This window comes from Pinus tabuliformis, chromosome 4_1 (genome assembly GCF_031772625.1).
Source record: "Pinus tabuliformis cultivar Carrire ecotype Pingquan chromosome 4_1, CPIR1, whole genome shotgun sequence".
Lineage (NCBI taxonomy): Eukaryota > Viridiplantae > Streptophyta > Pinopsida > Pinales > Pinaceae > Pinus > Pinus tabuliformis.
The window spans coordinates 510,110,887-510,128,830 of NC_142303.1; positions in this window are offsets into that span (position 1 = coordinate 510,110,887).

A 17,944-nucleotide genomic window follows, 5' to 3' on the forward strand; every position below is an offset into this window, starting at 1 on the left:
TGTAATGAAATTTTATAAGCTGAGCATGGGCATGCCCTACCTCAGCAAGTTCATGAGAAAAAAATCAAATTATCATGATATATGTATTGTAATTGATCCAGGTCACCTTCCACTTCGAAACCTCCTCTCCACATGATAAATCATTTCACTCGACATACATATTTATGACTTCATACTTTAGGGGGAAACTGTTATAGATCCATTTGGGCACATCAACCCCAACCTATAGATCAATACTATTAGGGCCCATAGAACCCTAATTCAGTTGTTGCATGCCCTAAAGAAGTCAACCATCAGAATGCCTAGTTCCCAAGAAGTTCCATGGTTGAAATCATCCAAAAAACTACCTCTAAGAAGATCAGCGCAGGTAGGCCTTCATTAGGGTGCACTGCAGTGCAGTCTAGTAGACTGCTAGGGTGCTATGTAGTGCACTTGAGCCCTGTTTTGCCTACGTTGGGCAAATTTGAGTGAAATTGCATTGGGGTTTGGGAATATTCTTGTCCATTGGATGCATCGAGAAGTTTCCCAAGTTTATCTACTCCTTTGAGCTCAAATTTGGAAGAGGTAGGGAGTTAAGGAACATCAATCCCTTTATCCCTTCCTCCATGGAACTAAATCCTAAGTTTAGGAGGGCATTCATTATCACCATTTGTGGCATAACTTCCTTCATTCACCTATAAAAGACCACTCATCTAAGTGATCAAGGGCTGGCTTGGGCTAGAAATCATTGAATTATAGGGAGATTCTATTAGTATGAGACTTGAGTTGATTTCAAGTATTGTAATGATGTCAAAATGTCTTTCTTGTTATGAGGGGAGGATGGGATTGAATTGGAGGAGTGATACTGAATCAAGCAAATTGGGTTGTAACTCTTCCTTTTACTAATAAAGTGCTCAAAGATTTTTCCATATGCTTCTTTTATTCATTGATTCTTTCATATGTGTATTATGTACTTGATTCCATGCTATGTTTAATCAATAAATCATTATCATATGCTTTGATCAGTTTTTGTCTTTTGTCTATGTGTAGGTACTTTTCAAGCGGATTAAGTACGGAAAGGAGTGACAGAATTGGTCAAGGGAGATAAGGAGTAAGCGAAAGCTACAGGTAGGCTTCTTTACCTCTTATTTAATCTGTTGGTCATAGAAAAAGTAGAGAATGCTTTGCACTATTGTTCTAGACTTAGCTACTAGTCTAGGGGTTTAAGCGTTTATCCATAGAGACCACAATTATCCTACTCCTTTTATCGACCAGATTATTGACGAATGTGTCGGATGTGAAATATTTCCATTTATGGATGGTTTTTCCGGCTACAATCAAATCAATATCCACCCATAAGACTACTCTAAAACAACTTTTATTTGTCCATGGGGCACATTCGCGTATAGGAAAATCCCATTCAGTTTGAAGAATGCAAGGGCCACATTTCAGAGGGTAATGAACTATGCTTTCCATGATGTTCAACCTTACCTAGACAATTTACCTGCTCATTCACGAAAGCGGATTGATCACCCACAACATTTGAGAACAATATTTTTATGGTGCCAACACTACAAGATACGACTCAATCCACACAAATGTGTATTTTTTGTTGGTTCTGGTCGATTGCTTGGATTTGTAGTGTCTAGAGAGGGGATTCAACTCGATCCATTAAAGGTTCAGACAATTCTTGATTTGCTTTCACCTTCAAATCTTTTACAGTTACAGAGACTCCAAGGGAAGGCTAACTTTCTGAGGAGGTTCATTCCTAATTATGTTGAGATGGCTAAAGGTTTTACACGTTATTTGAAAAAGGACATACCCTTCCATTGGGATTAGGTTGCACAAGCTTCCTTTGATGCTCTTAAAGATATCTTGATTAGAGCTTCATTAATGTACTCTCCAAATTATGAAAATGACTATTACCTGTATCTCGCTGCTGCAGATACGACCATTGGCATGGTTTTAGTCCAAGAGGAAAATGGGATTGAACATCTGATTTATTATTTGAGCCACAATCTCAATGATACAGAAGGTAAGTACTCTTATGTTGAGAAATTAGCTTTGGTAGCTATGCAAGCTGTTCAAAATATTCACTATTACATCCTTCTCTGGAAAACCACTGTCATTTCGGATTGCAACCCTATGACATACATTTTGTCACGTCAATGTTGGGGGAAAAATACTCCAAATGGATAGTCATTTTGTAGGAGTTTGATATGGAATTCATCAATTCCAAATCAAAGAAATCTCTATTTTTCGTAGAGTTACTTTGCGACCTTCCCTCGGCCTCCATTGATTCAACATCTAAACCATCGATTTTTGATGAGTCTCTATTTCTGATATCATCATCTGACGCGTGGTATGGAGATATACTGATCTATCTCAAGACCCAAACTTTCTGGCCTGATACCTCTCACTCGCAACAACGACGTATTCGATACCAAGTCAAATATTATCTGATCATTGGCGACACTCTTTACCATCATGGTATCGATATGATCTTACGAAGGTGCCTCACGCATGAGGAAGCTGAGAAAGCATTGAATGATTGCCATTCAGGTGCCTGTGGTGAACACTTATCTGGTAATGAAACCGCACAAAGAATTGTCTGTGTCAGTTACTTCTGGCCCACTATATTCAAAGATTGTATTATTGCTGTCAAAAGCTGTCATGCATGCCAGGTATATGACCAAAAAACTAGATTACCACCTACACCATTGCATCTAGTCATTGCTGTTGGACCATTTGCCAATTGGGGCATTGACTTCATGACATGTAACCCCACCTCAGCCAGGGGGCATGGGTATATTATAGTCGTTGTTGACTATTTTACCAAATGGGCTGAGGTGATGCCAACATTGAACAACAGTGGCAAAACGACTGCTTTTTTTTTTTTAACCATGTGGTTGCCCAGTTTTGTGTACCGCAAGTCATAGTTACAGATCATGGGTCGTATTTTTGCAATCATATGATGGTTGAGTTGACTGCTAAGTTAGGACTGTCACATGATAGTTATACCCCTTATTACCTGCAAGCGAATGGACAAGTTGAGGCCATCAACAAAGTCCTGAAGTGGATGTTGCAGAGAATGATAGGGGTTCATAAGAAAAACTAACACTTAATCCTATACTCTGCCTTGTGGGCATATTGAACCTCGGTGAGAAATGCAACTAGATTCACACCCTTTCATTTGGTGTATGTTTTGGAAGCAATCTTACTGATACAATGCGAAATTTCATCTCTCAAACTCACGATTGACCTGTTACCCGACACTTCTGAAGAAGAAGCGTGTTTCTTGGAATTAATCCATCTGGATGAAACCTGTCATGATGCCACATTGGCTAACGAAGCACATAAGAAATGAATCAAGACACAATATGATAGGAATGTCAAGCCTTGTATCTTCTCAGAAGGAGACCTGGTCTTGCTTTACGATCAGGAAGCTGATAAACTTGGAGCAAGGAAGTTTGAACCAGTGTGGATGGGTCCTTATATTGTCAAGCATGTTCTGGCCAAGGGTGCATATGAGTTAGTAGATTATGATGGGATTCCATTGTCATAGCCCTGAAACGAGTTGTACCTCAAATGTTACTATGCTTGATTGAGTGTAGTAAAACTCACTGTATATACACTTTCATTACATCTATGTGTAAATGTCTTTTAGATTTTTTATCTGGTTAGTAATCCACTTTGCATTTTTTGCAGATGTCGGAGTCTTTGGAAACTTTTGTTGGTTACGCTGATGGTGCTAGTCGTAGTATACAGAACTTGTCTTCTGCAACATGGTCTATTTTCACTCCAAGTGGCGAGTTAGTGAGTTTTCACTTGGACTTCATTGAGTATAATGCATTGATTGAACTTCTCTCTGATGCCATTTCACTTGGCATTCACCAAATCATCGTTAGGTTGGACTCACAACTCGTTGTACTACAACTAACAAACATTTATACTGTGTGAAATCCAACAATTTTTCATATGTTCCTTAGAGTTCGTAATTTGGAAAGACATTTTGAACACATTCAATATCAACATATCTCTAGAAATCTCAACAGTAACTGATTCTCCAACGAATTATGAGTTAAATAGACATTTGCGACACATGTAAAAGTAATATTTTCAATTCACATCATCAATTGAATAGGATTGCATATAGCTATAGAAAACTCTGAAAGTAAAATAGATAGGTGTTTTAAAAGTTTTTACAAAATTTGTGTCCAAGACACGTTTGGTCATCTGACCCAAAAAACTCAAAATGCATGCAAAACACCCTAAGTAGATCTAGTGGTGCTCATGATAACAGGTCACAACCTATGCTATCATGCGTAAAAGCCTCGCCCAGTCGCTAGGAACACCAATAGTGTGGCACTGCAGCCTCATAGGTAACTCCTCGATCCAAACATTCGGAATTCCAAGGGTTAATACCTTTATGTGATCCTGCAACTCTGCTAAGGTCTCGGCCAAATCCAAGTCCTTGAGAACTGCTCTCCCAATGTTTCTCCGCACTGGCCCACCTGCACCTCATTGGTGCCCTACAAGTCGAATAGTACCCACACCTGCATGCATAAGAATGATTTTAGTTTAGTCTTGGAAACATTAAAAACACAACAAACATGTAGAAACTTGAAAAAATAAAAAAAACACTTTTGGTCAAACAATTTACCCATAGCACCCCATTGTGCTCCAACTCATAGAATCAAATCTGGATCTCCATGGAAATCCATCCCTGAGTATGGATGCTCCTCAATGATAAGGTGTTTTCGATCAAGCCAACTGAAGAATGCAGTGGAAAAAATGATTGTTGACTGACCCGCATGTCGAGCCATCAATTCGACCCACCTTTGCATACGTAGATCTCTAGGACCAACTACACCCAGTGATACATATTATGGTTGCCTCAATGGAATTCTCTCTAAGGTGATAGTGATTAAGATCGAACCATAGCATAAATTCTTCATCTTACCACTTTTTACCTTGGTCAGTTGTTCTTTCAGTGAAGAAAGCATAGCCTTACACCAGTTGAAAACTTTTGGCTCTAAACACTCAAGTGCATACTGCATATATGATCTGTTTGCCAGATGTAGTGTCACAGTACTAGCCAATTTTGCGATTGTGAAGAGGATCGTTCTCAAAGGAAAATCACCTACATCCCTAATGTTTATTTTCCCATCTTTGCTAGGCTATGTACCTGGACGACAAAACTGTCTAATATAATCTCTTATCGATTCACCTCCATGGGAAAATCCAAAAAGTGAGATGGGGGCACCTCGCCTCGAAAGTTCAGTAAGAAAGTAAATATCATCAATGGTAATAGGGACCATCTTGTCCCTAATGTGAAAATTCTGATCTATCGGATCCCATGCATGAACAAGGAAGTACAGTAGTTCTATTTGTTGCATCATTTCAGACAGTTTGAAGTATTTGAGTAACCCATAGTTTTTGAGGGCCTTAACCGTACCTAGATTGTTTAGGGAAACCATGTCTTGCTCTTCATGCTCTCTTTCTCGCCATGTAATTGAAATTCTAATCTAATGAAAGCCTGAAACACAATCATAAGCTTAGTTAGGATCCTTTCCATGCAAAAAATGGGACAAATTTTGGAGCAAACAGCTAAATCAAATTTGAGAAACTTGCCTAGAGAAGCCTAGGCACACAGACAGTGTACTACAAAGTATGCAGCCTTCTATCTAGGTGCTCTTTAATGCAGTTTTCGATGTGAAAGCCTGTGTTGATCCTAGGGCAAAAAAATGAAATCCTAAGGGCCCCAAAAAACCCTAAAACTTGCATGAAATGACAAAAGAATGACCTGAAAAGAAAGAAGAGAGGTTAAGCTCCTACCTGGTCTGGACAACTTGAGAAATGGTCCACAGAATCTCTTGCAATCAGTTGATGAAGTTTGAGGTAAAAAACTAGCTCAGAGCACAAAACTGAATGGTAAGTTCCAAATGGTAAAAATGTCATGGTAAAAACTTGTTTTATGTTTATTTCATGTTCATTGATCGAGTAAACATTAGCATTTTTTTGCCTATGAAATGAGTGTTTTTAATCCATTTGGTGGTGTTTTGAGTAGGTTTTGCAGCCGACTTACAGAATTCAATGTGCTCAATTGTAAATTGTACCTTTGACCACAGAGCACACTTTTATCTCTTTTTTGAGCTCTGTTAAAAAGAAAAAAGGAACCCCCTTGGAGTCCTCTCTAAGCTCTTTTCAGACTCTCTAAACATGAAAATATTGTCATGCACTTATCCTTTCCAGCTCATTAACGAATTGGAAACGACACCTCTCTCGTATTAGTTTATGCTTTTTCGAGCTTGAGAGATTAATTTACGAAAAATAATTTGTGGAGTTTTCTTTTTGTCCCTTATCAAACTCCCTAAATATGAAAAGGACCGAGTTATCTTTGTCGTTAAACTCAGTAAAAACATCAAATAGTGACAAACTTGTCCATATAGACAAGACCGAGTTTCACCTTCACTAGACTCGTTAAACATCAAATAGCGATGGATTCACATGAAGGGTGGAATTATACAACAAGCATATGTTATCTTCCTCAAGCTTGGTAAAAATAAATAGGTACTGGTCAGCAATGACTGGGGAAAATGGGAAAAAGGGGAAAACCACTTTATGGTAGCAGGTCGCTCTTGAACATGACACTTTTACTCCATTACTGTGACTATTTGGGTTGGGTTATCAGCTTGGTGGTTATCATACTATTGGTCTATCATACCATCCATCACTGTGTTTTGGGTCAATGCTACCAATTCATTTTAGTGTTGCCGACATGTTCAAGAGAAGTCATTCAGTTAAAATTCATCCTTTGCAATACCATAAACCTTCATTTTCATGACCGCCATTCTTGAACCTTGTGTCGTCAGTCAAATTCCATCTCTAAAATCACTACACTCGTTTCGTGTTGTTGATGTGGGATACATCAAGGCCCTCATGCGATGAGTCACTTCTTGTCAACATCAGCACATTATCCAAGAAGTTGACTTAGAAACACCATTCTATACCTTGAGGCTTGCATGCATCAATGACAGGTTTCCTACTTTCAGTGATAGGTTGACATCAATGGCCTTAAATCAAAATACTTTGTATGGTGTTCGACATCAAAATATCTATTCACACCATGCAAAATGTATTGTAGTACCTTGAGGATCATTATCATTATCGGTGATCTCTCTCGCTTAAGTTAACAACTTACATCATTGGCTAGTAATCAGATGGTGTCTTCCCATGTTCGACTTCAGATCACATATTCACATGGTTAGACTCGTACTTGAGTGAACGATTGAATGAGATAGAAGACCTCGGATCTAGTTTCATCCATCCGGGCTGTGATTTCAGGAGTACTAAATCATATGTACAATGGTTTTACATTGATGGTCATTCCGATCATCGGTCTATATCTGTAGATGACTGTTTATGTAGATGTAATGAAAGTTTACAAGCTGAGCATTGTTACAGGGAAAAGTGTCTATATAGAACTGCTCTATCCCACTAAGGTGTGACAGCTGCCTTAGAAACAAATAGAGAAAAGCTACTTATGTTTTTCCTTTATGAATTATAGATAGAGAGGAATAGAAAGACCAACCTCTGTCTTGCGCTAATCCTTCGGTTCGATCCCTCTCTTCTTTGATAGTCCCCAGCTACCTGCTCCCCTGCACGGCCAGCTTCACAATGTACCTGTAAGATCACAGAAGCATAACACTATACAAAGACATGGATCTATAATCATAAACAATCTAGGATTAGATGTAAATTGACCATACAAATGTAACAAGCATCAATGATACAAAAGCATGGAGGAAAACTCAAATAGCTTTTATTGATAAAACAAGAAAAGATCCAGGAGGAGTTACAACCGGTTGTTCTGACCCAGCATCAACCTCCCAGCAAAGAAGCCCCTCTTCACCTCAAACAAAGCTTATATCACCCAACAATTTAAATGTTTGTCTCTAGAAACCAACAACAATTCCTTACAATATGCAAAATTCCAGCCTCTGGATCTCTGGAATGAGGGATCCATATATAGATATCTGTAAGGGGGATGAGTCAGCTTGTGATTTGATTAGCGTCTTCTCTCTGACAGTTCTGGCTTCCACTTGGAGACTGAGTGTCTCTTACTCATCCTTGGTCGAATTCAGTGAGGCAAGTGTCACAGGAGAAGATTCTAGAAGCTTCCATTGCCTCTCCACCTCGCGGAATGACACTGCCATTTGTCATTTCTCACCCATCGCACCCCACAGAAGGGACTTTTGAAATGCAACGCACCCTCACAGTGTATTTGGGTGAGATGCAATGCACCTAGCTAGTGGAGCAGCTGCAATGATCCTGTTTTGACCAATTCTGAGTAGTTTCTCATGGAGAACTTCTGGGAGAAGCTGTAATCTGTTGACCTTGTTCCTTTAGGGGTTAGAACAACACTTTTAGGGACTTAGGAGCCCTTGGTTTATGGAAATTTCATGCTTGGGGGTGCAGGGCATAAAAAATGTCTATAACAGTTGCCCCCTAAAGTATGACGCCGTTAACCTTTTGGTGTCGGGTGAAGTGTTTTATTATGAGGATCCGAAGTTCTTTTAATGCTGGGAGGAGACCTGTAATAAGATACAATACAATACATTATCTTCATAATATTTTCATGATCTAGCTGAGGCGGGCATTCCCATGCTCAGCTTTATAAATTCATTTTCATGTACATAGGACAGACAATCGTCTGAGTGTAGACTGATGATTCTAGTAGAGCCATCATCCTTTTGGTAGGATGATTATTTGTGCTGCAATGATGTAAATTTAATGTCTTTACTTCCCTCAATATATATCGCAGCCCGGATGGATGAAACTAGATCTGGGGTCTTCAATCTCGTCCGATCTTCACTCGAAGTACAAGTCGATCCATGTGAGAAATGTTCTGAAGTCGAACATGGAAAGACATCGCTTGATTACCAGTCAATGATGTAAACTGTTAACAAGCGCGAGAGGAATCACCAATAATGATAATGACCCTCAAGGTACTGCAGTACAATTCACGTGGTGTGAATAAAGGACTTGGCGTCAAACACCACGCAAAATCTTTCTGTCGAAGGCCATTGATGTAAACCTATCACTGGAAGTGAGAAACTTGCCATTGAGGTATGCAAGCTTCAAAGTACTGAATGGGGTGTTCCTAGATCATCTTCTTGGATGATGAGCTGATGTCGATAAGAAGTGATCCATCACAGAAGGGCCTTAATGAATCCCACATCAATGACACGGAACGAAGCAAATGATTTCAATGGAGGTGAAAACGATCTGATGATATAAGGTTCAGGTGGCGGTCATGAAAGAATGGAGTATAATGTATGGTAGTGGGTGAGACACAGGTGAATCCTCTGAATGACTTCTCTTGAACATATCGGCGACACTGATGTGATGGATCGGTAGCATTAACCCCAAATGTGGATGGTATGGCGTGACCATGGTGATGTGACCGGTGAATGAAACAACCCAACCCGACTCGGACACGGAGCGGAAGTGTCATGTTTAAGAGCGACTTGCTACCAACAAAGTTTCTTTGAGTTTTCTTCCCAATTTTTCCCCAGTCATTGCTGACCAGTACCTCTTTATTTTTGTCAAGCTTGAGGAGGATAACATATGCTTGTTCTATAATTTGCCCTTCGGGCAAACCCATCGCTATGTTTTAACGAGCCTAGCGATAGTGAAACTCGTTCTCGTCTATAGACAAGTTTGTCGCTATTAATCTTTTTAACGAGTTTACCGACAAAGATAACTCGGTCCTTTTCAATTTTAGAGAGTCTGAAAAGGAACGTAAAGGTAACTCCCAAAATTCCTTTTTCGTCATCTAATCCCTTAAGTCCAAAAAAGTATAAAACAATATAGAATGGATGAATTTTCGATACTTTTAACGAGCCGAACAAAACAAGCGCTCGATCTTTTTGTGTAATAATCCCTCAGGTCCAAAAAGATTAAAATCTAGAGGAGGGATATCACTTCCTGTCCCTTTAACGAGCTGGAGAGGCCAATGGCTCGGCAATCTTTTCATATTTTACGAGTCAGTTGAAAAGAGCTTAAAGGAGACTCGTCTTTTGAGGAACGAGTGATAAAACGGGTAGCAGCTGATTCCAGGTAAGGTTTGGAATTTTCCAATCACGGCAATGTCACAAGGATGGCTAGTGAAATCACTCTTTGCAGCTGTTCCTCAAAATGGGTAAACAATCAAATGGAGGTGAATGATCGGCCAATGAAAAAGTGGAGGTGACGGTGCAAACATGACCAAGGCTTTAACGGCTGAAGTACTACATTCACGATGGTTATTTACCGGGGAATAGTTCATTTTTTAATGAGCTTAAACGCGGGGAGAAACATTTGCTCATGTCTTATGTTTATTTTTTAACGAGCTTGAACTATGTGCTAAAACTGCTCAATGCGGGTTTATTTTTTAACGAGCTTGAACCTTGCGGTAACACTGCTCAATCAATCCAGTCGTGTGATAAGAATGTCTCACATAAACGGAATTTTTTTGATTTTTGCCCCACATCCTTTCTTTATGCAAGTTAGGAAATGACCAATCCTACGAGTTTAAAGGGTTAGAGGTCCTAAAATTTTAAAAAATAAATAGTTGCTCTTCGCTTGCACTCCAAAAGGTTTGCATGCCCCCAGGTATAAAACAGAGTTTCAAGGTTACCCCTACTTCTTTCTGATAAAACATTTGTTTTAGCGAGAGAGGCCTACCTCTTACAGGTTACCCAAAGATTGTTCTATTCACAGCGCAAACAAAACACTTCTCTGGCGATGTCTACCGAGATAAACAAAGGTGAGCGGCGGTGCTCGCCACCTCACATAACTTTGACAAGAGAATCTTGTTCCAGTCCAACTCCCCCTTCCAATCACGGACGAGAGTACGGAGGTCATATTCTCTCGCGGAAACCTACCCTATACCCGAAGTTTTCCTGCCGAAGCAGACCAGGATGCATGCCCCCTGGGTTTCAGTCATGTCCCCCTGAATCACTCGCGCTCATCGGGTGGACGGACTGGAGATTGAGACATTTCTTGTGTGAAAAGACCATTCAGGGATGGTATATGACTATTTGCTATGCGTGATCCGGGAAATGAAAGCTGGTCTACGAGCTTGACCACTCTTCCTTTGTGCGGAAAACACATCACTCTAAAGAGTGATGAGACAATGGCTCTCATGCAATAAATATAGTTTCGTCCAAGGAGTAGATTGTAATCCAGGGGTCCTTGAACTACCATAACGTTCATGTGAACGGTTTTCCCTCTCAATGTTATGGGCACATTGGGAAGGATCCCTAACGGTCGACTGGTTCCTTTATCAAAACCTGTTAGATTTCTCATCTCAAGCAAAAGCGATGGCGAACCAAGCGCTTTCCAAGCAATCGAGGAAAGGATACTCACAGAAGCCCCCTCATCTATGATGGTACCAGCCATAACCATTCTGTATATTTGAACAATGATTCGGAATGGTACACTAGCTGGTAAATGGGGTCTGCCTAGTTGATTCCAGTCGAAGGAGACAACTAGGTTGCTTGGAGGTGGGACCAAATAGATGGCCGGGTACAACTCTGACGAACTTCCTTCCTATGGTAAAGGAATGGGTAAACTGCCCCCATGTTCGTTGGATTCTGTGCTTATGAAAAGAATTTGGACGGTGTCATCCTTGTTCTCTTCAGTGACTGTATCATCTGAAGATGGAACCTCTGAAGGCAAGACCGGGTCAACTGCCGCCTCGACCTTTTGACTTTCGTCTGGTATGGGTTCAGATGGTTTATCTTCAGTGATAGATGCTTCGGCCGACCACCTGAGTGGGCAGCTAGATTTTCAACTAGTGACGGACTCGACAAGAGATTTTTTTATCCAGGAGGAAGTCGTAACGGTGAAGCCGGACGATCGTCCAAAACTCTCTTAGCTTCATCTAAGAAGGGACAACGGTGGACGGCATGATTGCCTTCGCACAATTTACAAGGAAATCTATATTTTCCTTTTTGTCCTGGGGCTTCACTTTCACTAGTTGACGGTGTGTTTTTAACATGATCATCAGAGGTTGACGACACCAGGTTGTGCAAACAAGGAGACCAGTCCCTTAAGATCCGAGGGATGCAAGGACAATCTCTGTGATAGTGGTCTCCTCTGCAAATGACACATGGCGATTTAGGCCTGGTCGGTGCAGTGTGTGGATTTTCGTTAGACTACACTCGTTTGCCCCCATTCGCTTTTGGATCCTTCTTCTTCTTCTCTTTCTTCTTCTTTTCCTTCTTCTCTTTAGGTACTTGACTTTTGGCTTTACTAGCCCCATCAAGCGAAGAGGAAGGAGGAGAGGAAGAATTAGAGGAAGTAGAAGGTTGGTGGGTAACTCTGGACTCATCTAATTGCTGATTTGATTGTTCAGGAATTGCAGTGTTCTGAACGACAGAGGTTGAGAAGAGCCATAGAGGTAAACCAATTGTCAGTCCTGGAAGCGACAATGTGGCCATATGGGGTACACCAACATCTCCCCAAGAGGAGAATGGACTAGGATTTCCTCCAAGGGGAATCCCTTGGTTGGTGGATTCCATTTTATCAACCCAAGATCAACGTAGGAAAGGATAATGAATATTCCGTTTAAAATAAATTTTAGATGCTTTGACACAACTTGTTTTTTCAGTTTTTAAGAGTCGAGAAAAAACAAAAGATGACTCTAGTCTCCTTCGATTTTTAATGAGCCTGAAGTGACAAGTGCTCAGATGGACCTTTTCCGTTAAGGAGTCTGAAAAGGAACGAAAGGGACTACTCTGGAAGTCTAGGTAGAGGGAGTACCAAACCAATCGCAAAACTGCAGAATACTTTTTATGGTACGGCAGTCAATCTTCTCGAATGCTGTGTTCAGTGCATTGCGATCGATAGGGCGGCAGACACGGCTTCCTATGGATAAAGGATTAAGCCTATTAGGGTCTCCCAAAATATACTCGACGGTACGTGGGAGCACAAGTCCGTACTGGCACTTATCGTCTCAAAGTGGAGGAATCACCCAACCATCAGTGAGAACAACAGTTACCAGGCTTTACGATGCCGGAATACGTCTCTAGCCTAGACCTCTAAATGTTGTGCGTTAAGTTCCAAAGCGTTGTTAGATTCATTGAATTTATTTTAAGTTGATCTTGTTTATGAAGTTTGCCTTTCAGGTTCACCACGAGATGTAGATGTAATTCCTAAAATGCAATCTAAGATGATAAACAAACTTTTTATCTCTTTTATGCAATGAAAATCCTAGCTACTAGGGAAAAGAAAGACAGAATCTTTTCACAAAGAGCAAAGAGCACACTGTAAATGCACTTTCCTAAATCAAGCCAAACAGACTGTCTATATGCAAGTGCACATGCCTGTATTTGTTTTCGACTTTCTTAGTATATAGATGCTAAAAAGAAAGTTGATGCACAAATCTGAATTTCTTTTCAAGCGACAAATATAAACAAGTTTCTTTCCAAAATAAAAAATGGAGACGATTACGACGCATTACGATTTTTAACTGAATGCTTGTTCTTGACACTAGAAAATTACAAATTCAGACCAAAAGCAATAGTAACAGGATAATCAACCATCAACAGCAATCAAACTCTTTTCTATGATCGAAATCGACACTTGCGACATATTCAAATCAAAGGACGATAGTACGACTATGCTACTTTTGCAAAGGAGAACTGTAAGTGACTCAACAAACACACAAAAACATCTATAGTTCTTTTGTACAAAGGAGGCCGAATAACAGTAAGGAAAAGGGGTTTCAAACAGACATATACTGATCACAGGCAGCAAAATTCAGGAATATAACTGGAAAGAATGAATCACAAAAGCCACAACTGCACAGAGCTAGTCTGATCAGTGCACCTATAACACAGAGAATCTGAAATGCAGCGCAGGTTGCCCACTCGGGAAGTGCGCTGAAATTCAGAATCTCTGAACAGTACCTGCCCTGGGCCAGAAATGAGACTCTATCCGGGTTCCGGGTCATTGTTTGCAGTTTAGTTCTTGGGTTTTGGCCGAGTAAAAAGCAATCAGTAATGCCACAATTAGGGGTAGATCTAAGGAGGATCTAAGAGCTATCACAAGGGAAATCAGATAGTTTGTGAATCAGTTGTTTAAATCATAAACAGATCCAGTAGATGGATTGAAGTAGCAGTTGTCTACTTTGCATTTGTTATGGCAAATGCAGTTCGAATGCTACTTGTAAGTTTATGAAATAGACAACAAAGAATGATAAACAAACAAACTAATTATGTCCCCAGTGGAGTCGCCATTTTGTTACAGGGAAAAGTGTCTATATAGAACTGCTCTATCCCACTAAGGTGTGACAACTGCCTTAGAAACAAACAGAGAAAAGCTACTTATGTTTTTCCTTTATGAATTATAGATAGAGAGGAATAGAAAGACCAACCTCTGTCTTGTGCTAATCATTCGGTTCAATCCCTCTCTTCTTTGATAGTCCCCAGCTACCTGCTCCCTTGCACGCCCAGCTTCACAAAGTACCTGTAAGATCACAGAAGCATAGCACTATACAAAGACATGGATCTATAATCATAAACAATCTAGGATCAGATGTAAATTGACCATACAAATGTAACAAGCATCCATGATACAAAAGCATGGAGGAAAACTCAAATAGATTTTATTGATAAAACAAGAAAAGATCCAGGAGGAGTTACAACCGGTTATTCTGACCCAGCATCAACCTCCCAGCAAAGAAGCCCCTCTTCACCTCAAACAAAGCTTAGATCACCCAACAATCTGATGTTTGTGTCTAGAAACCAACAACAATTCCTTACAATATGCAAAATTCCAGCCTCTGGATCTCTGGGATGAGGGATCCATATATAGATATCTGTAAGGGGGATGAGTCAGCTTGTGATTTGATTAGTATCTTCTCTCTGACAGTTCTGGCTTCCACTTGGAGACTGAGGGTCTCTTACTCATCCTTGGTCGAATTCAGTGAGGCAAGTGTCACAGGAGAAGATTCTAGAAGCTTCCATTGCCTCTCCACCTCGCGGAATGACACTGCCATTTGTCATTTCTCGCCCATCGCACCCCACAGAAGGGACTTTTGAAATGCAACGCACCCTCACAGTGTATTTGGGTGAGATGCAATGCACCTAGCCAGTGGAGCAGCTGCAATGATCCTATTTTGACCAATTCTGAGTAGTTTCTCATGGAGAACTTCTGGGAGAAGCTGTAATTTGTTGACCTTGTTCCTTTAGGGGTTAGAACAACACTTTTAGGGACTTAGGAGCCCTTGGTTTATGGACATTTCATGCTTGGGGGTGCAGGGCACAAAAATGTCTATAACAAGCATGGGTATGCCTTCCCTCAGCAATTCATGTAAAAATCAAATATCATGATATATGTATTGTAATTGATGCAGGTCACCTTCCACTTCGATACCTCCTCGTCACATTGTAAAGCGTTTCATTCGACATTGGCATTTTTCGACTTCATGCTTTAGGGGGAAACTCTCATAGATCCATTTGGGCACATCAATCCCATCATCCAGATCAGTGTTTTAGGTCTCATCGAGCCCTAATTTTAGTTGCTACATGCCCTAAACAAGTCACCCCTTTGAATGCCTCCTTCCTAGACAGTTTCATGACATGAAGACAACCTGAAATGACCACTAGAGGGACCAGCGTAGGTAGGACCATGTAAGGGTGCACTGTAGAGTAGTTAAGTCCATGCCAGAGTTCTCTGTAGAGCACTTAGGCTTCCTTTCACCTGCGCTGGGTGCATTTGAGTGAAATTCACGTAGGGTTTGGGGAATATTCTTATCTTTTGGAGTCATCTAGAAGGTTCCCACACTTATCAACTCCTATGAGTTTGAAAATGGATGAGGAATGAGTTAAGATGCATCCTATCCTCTCATCCCTTCCTCCATGGAACTAATTCCAAGTATGGAAGGCCATTCAATGTCACCATTTATGACAAAACCTCCTTCATCTCCCTATAAATTGACCACAAATATAAGTGATCAGGGGCTGGACTATGTTGAATTGTAAGGAGATAATGTTGCTGTGAGATTTGGCTTTGAAGCAAGTATTGTAATGATACAAGTTTGTCATGCTTTTGATGTGATGTGGATGGGATCCAAGTTGGAGGAATGACTTTGAATCATACATAGTGGTTGTAATTCCTTATTCTATTTAATAAAGTGTTTGAACCTTTCTCCCATATGTTTGTATTGTTTTATAATTCTTATATGTGTGAAATGTATCTAATTCCATTCACTTATATTCAATAGATCTTTTTCTTTGATTGATTATTTGTTTTTTGTTGTGTTTACAGGTACTTCTCAAGCGTATTAAGTATAGGATCGATACAAAGGAGATGAGAGGAAAGCGGAAGTACAAGTAGGTCTTCTCATCTTCTCATCTTATCTATTTCTTATAGGGAAAGACTAAAATACTTTAAAATGTTGTTCTAGATATGGCTACTTATCTAGGGAATTAGTATTTATCCGTAGATACAAAATTCTTCATAACAGACTATATGTTGTTAAGGAGGTCATAGATGGAGGTGGGTGCAGTTGGTAAAGCTAAGTGGAGAACCTTTCCCATGCCAAGTGAGTGGCAGTCGATTGAATCCATACACGGGTGGGCCAACTATTTGACTAGTCAATAGAAGCACAGTTGTCGCACTCCAGGGAGCTGAAAGAAGGCGCGAGATTATAAACAAATGCAGGGGACGTAGGAATAGATACATAGGAGCAGTTTTGTCATCGTGGTCTCGGAACAATGCGTACAAGAAATACAGCAGGTAGCCATTCAGTGCACTGCCGACCTTGCAACAGTCTGAGCAGAGTTGGGAGGTCTCCGCGTGAAGATATCCTCACCGACAGAGTGACTCAAGGGTGAGTCACGATGTTTGTGTTGGAGGCTTGCTGGGCATGGGATCCCCCCCAAGGCAAGTTTTGAATAAGTCTGATGTAAAGACTCTACGATTTGTGGGCGCGGAGCGCGAAGTTGTAATTGAGTCATAGGGTTGTCCGCCCTTACTGTTCTAAATATAATGTCGGCTTAAGAGTTTTACCCGTGAAGTTGTAATTGAGTCATAGGGTTATCCAACCTTACTGTTGTAAATATAATGTCGGCTTAAGAGTTTTACCCATGGTCTGCAGACCATGGGATTATATAAATAGAGCGAGGCTCTAAGTGTAAAGAAAAGAAATCAGTCCATGGAAGATCTAATAAGGAAGCATTGAGTCTAAGTGTAGAGTCATGTCTTTGGGTCATAGAGTAGGAGAAGGCTCTGCAGCTGAGTGTGCAGAGGCCTAGTAGTCTGTAGCTCAGTGCGCGGACCCCTGCAGCTAAGTGTGCAGGGCAGGTTGAGTCTGTAACTCATTGAGGCATTAATAAAGAGAAGTTTTACAATATTTTTGTGCACCTTTTCTTGTTTTATGCATTGAAGTATATTGGGTATGAATTGCAAGTTTACTATTTATTTTCTGTGTGAACTTATATGAATGTGCTGAATAAGTGAATATAATATAAGGTATCTATTTACGTGAAGATATCTAACTATTATAAGAAAATAAGTAAGATCCGCGGTGTGACTTGGGGAAATATCGCAGATCATTGCTTTAATAGCACGAAGCTCCTCAGCCCTAGTTAGGGCTGCGTGAAGTAACTTGCACGAAGGTATTCACAGTTGGACTAAATCGACCCCTCAGACATCTCAAGGGTGCGAAAACTTGGTTCCAGCATCCCCCCATATTGCTTCGGGTGAGACCTCAGTTTGCGCTTTGCCGACTGTTGCCGAAAGGGCCAGTAGCACAAGGATTTGTTTGGCTAATTAACTCTGAACCTGGGTCAGGCCCCATCAATCCAACAATAATGATGAGGGGGATACACTAATAATAATAATAAGATGGATACCCTAGTATTATAGGGACATAACATGCCCCTCTCCTTCAAAAAAAGTGTGGTCT